The 6,355-nt window shown below is 62.5% G+C and overlaps 1 protein-coding gene across 3 annotated transcripts in view; it reads left to right on the top strand.

The window, feature by feature from the left end:
- Window positions 1-5,376: 5,376 nt before the first annotated feature.
- Cemip (cell migration inducing hyaluronidase 1) overlaps window positions 5,377-6,355 on the top strand; it is a 107,208-nt gene continuing 106,229 nt past the window's right edge. Inside the window, exon 1 of one of the 3 annotated variants that reach the window (XM_070011500.1) lies at window positions 5,377-5,469. The gene's annotated coding sequence lies outside the window, so the exon portion shown is untranslated. Of the gene's footprint in view, window positions 5,470-6,051; window positions 6,110-6,355 lie in introns of those variants that run through there. The other 2 variants (XM_070011499.1, XM_070011502.1) reach the window with 2 other exon arrangements.

The raw sequence follows: 6,355 nt of genomic DNA, 5'->3' as shown, positions 1-6,355 counted from the left end.
TACGGCCAGGCTTGTGGCTCGGCTTCCTCGCCGGGAAGCCACCACACCTGCAGCAGGTCCATCCTGAGTTTACCAATACATGGAGACGCTCCTCTGTGCTAAGGCTTTCTTCCAAGTAAGGAAAATCAAGTGGCTACCTGAAACCTTTTCAGAGAGTAGACACGTGTGAAAATAATTGCATAAATATTGAAGGAAGGGCTTGTCAGTAACACTTAAAGCAGGTATTGTGACCATATTTGCATTAGTTCCACCAGTTATCACTCTATAGTTCGCTGAGATTAAGCAGAGCAAGTAATACAAGCTGGGATGGGTTTTTAATCACAGGTTAAGAAGAAACCCTCAAATCCTAATTAAAATCATTGTTCTCTTGTAGCCTTTGAAAACTGGAGGGTTCAGTGGTTATCACTGCTTCGAAATAGAGAAAGTATCTTCGCTCTCAGAGAAAGTAAGCACTCTTTAGGAGCCGTCCACCTGGAGCACTTCCTCCGGTGTCTGCCAGAGGCTGCAGTGGCTGTGTGTGCACCGCAGACACACACACCACAAGTGTTTCCTAGAAAGACACGTGCAGTAGAAGACTGAAAGGTTCACGAACCTTTGAAAAGACGCTCAACTTGCCCACAAATGAAGAAACGCAAATTAATTCTACTCTCAAATACCCATCAAATACCCAACCCATTCGGACTGGCAAAAATTCAAAGATCTGACACCACCTTTCCTAGGAGGGGCAGTGAGGGAGGAGAACAGATTCCCAAATGCATCACTGGTGAGAGCGAAAATCAGTGCAAGATGTGAGGGCTTGACAGGATTTATGAAAATGCGCATAACGTTTGGCTCAGTAACTCTACTCCCAGAACCTATCCAATAGCTAGGAATGTGTAAAATGATAGTACCAGGTTAGACATTGCAATCCTATTTGTAATTGTTTTTTTAAGGAAAGAGCCTAAATGCCTAGTAGCAAGTGCTATTTAAGTAATGCTGCAACCATACCCTGGAGGAGTAGGCAGCTATTTAAAAAGATCTAGTTGTAGTGCTCCTGAAACTATATATATATAACGGCACACCACAGTTATTGCTGCAATATTCATAATAGCCAAACTAAGCATCAGCCTAAATTATCAACGGTGCACAAACAAATAAAATGTTTGGATTGTGACTGGAGGACAGGGCCCCTATGCTCCCAGACCATGCTCTCTGGTTCAAGCCATTTGTGGAGTACTTCATTTTTGTGTTATTTCTGTCTCTATCCATGTAACAATACACAGAGACAAATGTTTGGCTATGTACTGTAACAGAAACTATCCAAACAATCTTTGAGTGGAAATTATGTTTCCTGTATGCTTGTCTATATTCTAGAGCTTTTGGCAATAGGCATATATTGTACTAAGATGTATAGGACTTTCTCCTTTGTTCATTTTTTTTTTTAATTTTAACTTTTGTTGGTCATGGGGCTTCAAGTCAAGGCCCAGGCACTGTCCCTGAGCTCTTTTTGCTCAAGGCTAGCGCTCTCCCACTTTGAGCCACAGCGCCACTTCCAGTTTTCTTGTGGTTTATTGGAGATAAGAGTCTCATGGACTTTCTTGCCCAGGCTGGCTTTGAACCATGATCCTCAGATCTCAGCCTCCTGAGTAGCTAAGGTTACGGGTGTGAGCACGCCTGGCTTCTGTTTTTTAATAGAAAATAAACAGCATTTTTGTAATTAGGAAAAAGAAACTATATAAAAGCATACACACATCATGCACCCATGGACATTTTAGATATTGGTGCACACGCACGCACACGCACGCACACGCAGGTCCTTTCACGGTGTAAGGGTGGGGCTGGAGGGTGGCGCCCCGCTGGGAGGACTCGTGGAGGAGGCGCAGGTTGCCCATGCCAGGCCACACTGTCCTCCCGGGAGACTGCGGGAGTGGGGGCAGGAGGTGGGGATTCTGAACAGCTCCGTCCCTGCACTGTAAGACCTTGCAGGTGTGTGTGTGTGTGTGTGTGTCCAACAATAAGAAGTCCACGTCTGCAGTGCCTACGAGGTGGCACCCGGCGCCGCTCACTCCCAGGAGACAGGACTCGCGGGCCCTGGCCACCCTAGCCGCTGGGCCGGACCCCACACCGGCCAGGCAGGAGCCAGGCCAGCCTGGGGAATGTCCGCGGTGCGCGGCAGCTCGGCGCCCACGGCCGCCCTCTGGCGGCGAGGCTGGGATGCGCTCCTCTGGGAGCCTCCCCCGGCGTGGGGAGGTTTGGTGGCTGCTTTTCTGCCTGGAGGTTTGGTGGCTGCTTTTCTGCCTGAACCTTGAGGCCTCGGCCCAGGATCATGGTGTCCCCGTTTCTTCTCGGCCCTCCCTCCCAGGGTGTTTCTGGGGAAACCCGGTCTGAAGCATGCAGTGTGGGGTCAAACTTCACCGCAGCAGAGAGCGTGGAAGATGGAGGGCCGGCCGCTGCGTCAGCAGGTGGAGTTGGAGATCCTTGAGCTCTCAGACGCGGCGCTGGGCTCGCCAGCCAGAAACGCCCGGCAGGGCCAGCTCGTGCGCAGTGGGCGCGCAGGTCCTGTCTGTAAGGGCAGTGTCGGAGGCAGTGCCCGGCTGAGTAAGGAGGGTGAGGCCGGTCTCCTCTCTCTGGAGACTCTGTGTGCGTGTGTGCCTGCGCGCGTGTGTGCCCGCGCGTGTGTGCCCGCGCGTGTGTGCATGTGTGTGTGTGCCCGCGCGCGTGTGTGCCCGCGCGTGTGTGCCCGCGCGTGTGTGCCCGCGTGTGTGTGCCCGCGCGTGTGTGTGCCCGCGCGTGTGTGCCCACGTGTGTGTGCCCGCGTGTGTGTGCATGCATGTGTTGTGTCTGTGTGTGTGCCCGCGCGTGTGTGCCCGCGTGTGTGTGCCCGCGTGTGTGCCTGCGTATGTATGTGCCCGTGTGTGTGCCCGCGTGTGTGTGCCTGCGTGTGTGTGCCCACGTGTGTGTGCCCGCGCGTGTGTGTGCATGCATTTGTCTGTGTCTGTGTGTGTGCCTGCGTGTGTGTGTGCATGCGTGTGTGTGCCCGTGCGCGTGTGTGTGCATGTGTCTGTGTCTGTGTGTGTGTGCCCGCGCGTGTGTGCATGCATTTGTCTGTGTCTGTGTGTGTGTGCCCGCGTGTGTGTGTATGCGTGTGTCTGTGTCTGTGTGTCTGTGTGCCCGTGTGTGTGTGCCTGCGTGTGTGTGTGCATGCGTGTGTGTGCCCGCGCACGTGTGTGTGCATGTCTGTGTCTGTGTGTGCCCGCGAGTGTGCCCGCGTATGTGTGTATGCGTGTGTCTGTGTCTGTGTGTGTGTGTGCGCCTGCGTGTGTCTGTGTCTGTGTGCGCGCGTGTGTGCCCGCGTGTGGATGTGCATGCGTGTGTCTGTGTGTGCCCGCGTGTGTGCATGTATGTGCCTGCGTGTGTGTGTGCCCGCGCGCGTGTGTGTGCATGTCTGTGTGCCCGCGTGTGTGTGCATGTGTGTGTGCCCGCGAGTGTGCCCGCGTGTGTGTATGCGTGTGTCTGTGTCTGTGTGCCTGCGTGTGTCTGTGTCTGTGTGCGCGCGCGTGTGCCCGCGTGTGTATGTGCATGCGTGTGTCTGTGTGTGCCCGCGTGTGTGTGCATGTATGTGCCTGCGTGTGTGTGTGCCCGCGTGTGTGTGCGTGTGTGCATGCGTGTGTCTGTGTGCGCGCGTGCACGTGTCTGATTCTGAACAGTTCCTGCCCCTGCACTGATAAGCCCTTGGATTTAGGGAAGCCTGGGTGGTAAAGACGTTAGGTATGCCTGTATTCTTCCAGAAAGACACATGGGCACACGCCGTCCACCGCGAGTGCCGGGTGGAGATCTGGCTGGCGCTGGTTTCAGAGGTGAGGAGCCTGCTTGGGAGTCTCTGGCACGGCTCTTTCCCCCAAGCATTGGGCTGCGGTCACAGAGCTGGACGCCAGAGGGGTGCGCCGGGCGGTTCGGAGGTGGGAACCGGGCCTCCCCCCGCAGCAGCCTTCACCTTCCTCGGGGGCTGCGGTGCCCGCGCAGCCGGGGGTCTCTGCGGATACGGGGGAGGAGGGACCCGCGCAGCCAATGCCAGCGCCACCCACCGATGTCTCCGGGTCTGGGGTCTGGAGCTCCGCGGGAAACCACGGTGTGAGGACTAAGTGAAGACACCGTTTTGGGTAGAGTCCATTTAGTTTTGCTGGGGAGAGAATCTTGCCGACCCAGCCCATTGTTCCAAGGAAGATAGGAAAGGGTTCGAGATCCTGATCATTTAGGAAAGGGTTGGAGAACTTGATCATTTTTCTCTAGCTAAGATCAAGTCTAGCTTTCTAGAAAATGCGGTGGAATGCTGGACTTCCTTAGTTTAGCCAAGAGAGCGAAGGTTTCTGCTCCAACCCAGGGATGTGGAAAAGACTCCCGAAGCTCCTGTGGCCATGACCCGGCCCCGAGCGCAGACAGGAGACCGGACCCGTGCCTGGCGGGGCGGAGACGCTTCGCGGGGCTGGCAGGGCGAGGCGTGCGCCCGAGGCCTGGGCGAGCGGAGGCCGCGGGCCAGGACGCGCCAAGGGGGCTGGATGGAGGACTGGCCGCAAGCCCTTGCTGTGCCAAAATCAAACCCCACGACGAACCAGAGCCCCAGACCACCCCCGAGGCCCAAACAGGGGCCGGCGGGCCGGCGGTTCGGGGCCTCTCCGGCCAGGCCCTGGGCCCGCTGCCCGCCGCCCCGCCGCCGCGCCCCGCTCTCCTGGGCCCGCTGCCCCGCCGCCGCGCCCCGCTCCTCCTGGGCCCGCCGCCCCGCCGCCGCGCCCCGCTCTCCTGGGCCCGCTGCCCCGCCGCGCCCCGCTCCTCCCGGGGCCTCTCCGCTGAGAACGCGCTGTGCTGAGTCCAGCTTTCCCTGACCTCGCCGAGTGTAGAGACTGAGGCTCCCACGAGCCACTTGGCCGCGCTCGCGCGAGGGCCGAGTCGACACCCGCGCTCAGATCAAGGTCTCGGCGTGAGAGCCCCGAGTCAGACCCGAGGCCCGGCCTCTCCACACCGGTTTTACCCTCAAAAGTTAAAAAAAAAAAAAAAAGATGCGGAGACGCTGCGCGGGGTCCCTGGCCCGCGGCTTCTCTCCGCCTCGGCCCGGCCGGCGCGGTGGGACGCCCGCCCGCGGGGCCCGGCCAGGCCCGGCCCGGGGCCGCCGCTCAGCCGCCCGCCGTCCGGGCTCCAGCGCCCTCGTCTGGCGGCCGCGGCCGCCCCCGCTCGGGTCTGCGTCTCCGGGAGCGGCCGCCAGAGCCCGCCCGGGTCCCGCGGGGGGCCAGGCGGGCGCTCGGCGCGGCGCCGGCGCGGGGCTCCGGGCGGGGCGGAGCCAGCGGCTATAAAGAGCGGCGGCCGCGGCCGGCGGCCCCGAGCGAGCGCGAGCGGAGCCCGGAGCCCGGAGCCCGGCGGACGAGCCCGGCGCGGGCAGCTGCACCCGGCCTCCCGGACGCGACGGGCTGCGGCCCGGCCACCCGCCCGGACCCCGAGGTAAGAGGGCCGGGCCGGGCCGGGGCTGCGCGGACGACGGGCCCGGACGGGAGGGAGGAGGTCGGCCCGGCGCCGCCGCCCGGCGCGGGGACTCGGTCCCCTCCGTGCGCTCCCGCGTGTCCGTCCGTCCGCCCGCGCGTCTGTGGAAGGACGCACAGCCCTGTCCCCGGCCTCTGGCGGGGCTGGGGCCGCGGTCTCCCCACGCGCCAGGTGCGGGGCGCGCTGAGGCGGAGCCGGTCCGCGGCGCCGGCCCCGGCCCTCCGCGAGGCTGGCCCGCGGGGCGGGGGAGGGACTTGCCCGGGGCAGCGCTCGGTGCGGAGCCCGGGGGCTCGGCCATCCGCGGGCGTGCGCCCGGCAACAGGTCGGCGCCCCGCACGCCGTCTCCGTGCGCGCCCGCGGCGTGTCCGCGCGGTTCTCCGGGCCGGCCCGGCGCCCGCGGCCGTGGAGGAGGCCGTGTGCCGACACCTGGACCGAGATCGGCCGCAAGAGGAAAGGCGGGGATCCCGGGGTCCGGCCCGCGGCGCGGCACGAGGGCCGGGACGCGCGGGGCTCCCGAGTCCGACACCGCGGCGTCCGCTCCCGGCCAGCAGCTGGGGCCGAGGCTCCGAGCCGCGCTCTGAGCGGCCGGCGCTGCCCACAGGTGAGAGCTCCTTCCAAGCCCGGCCTGTGGACGAGCGCGCCAGGCCTGGCGAGCCGGACGCGGCCTGGGAAGCTCCCTCCACCGGCACCCCCATCCCCGCGGCCCGGGCGCCCCCTCCACCCCAGTCCCCGCGGCCCGGGGCGCCCCCTCCACCCCCACCTCCATCCCCGCGGCCCGGGCGCCCCCTCCACCCCCACCCCCATTCCCGCGGCCCGGGCGCCCCCTCCACCCCCACCCCCATCCCCG

The sequence above is a fragment of the Dipodomys merriami genome, unplaced genomic scaffold (genome assembly GCF_024711535.1).
Source record: "Dipodomys merriami isolate MVZ:Mamm:240054 unplaced genomic scaffold, mDipMer1.0.p SCAF_823, whole genome shotgun sequence".
Classification (NCBI taxonomy): domain Eukaryota; kingdom Metazoa; phylum Chordata; class Mammalia; order Rodentia; family Heteromyidae; genus Dipodomys; species Dipodomys merriami.
The sequence above is the reverse complement of the archived record's forward strand: the minus strand, read 5'-3'. Positions and strand labels throughout refer to the sequence as shown.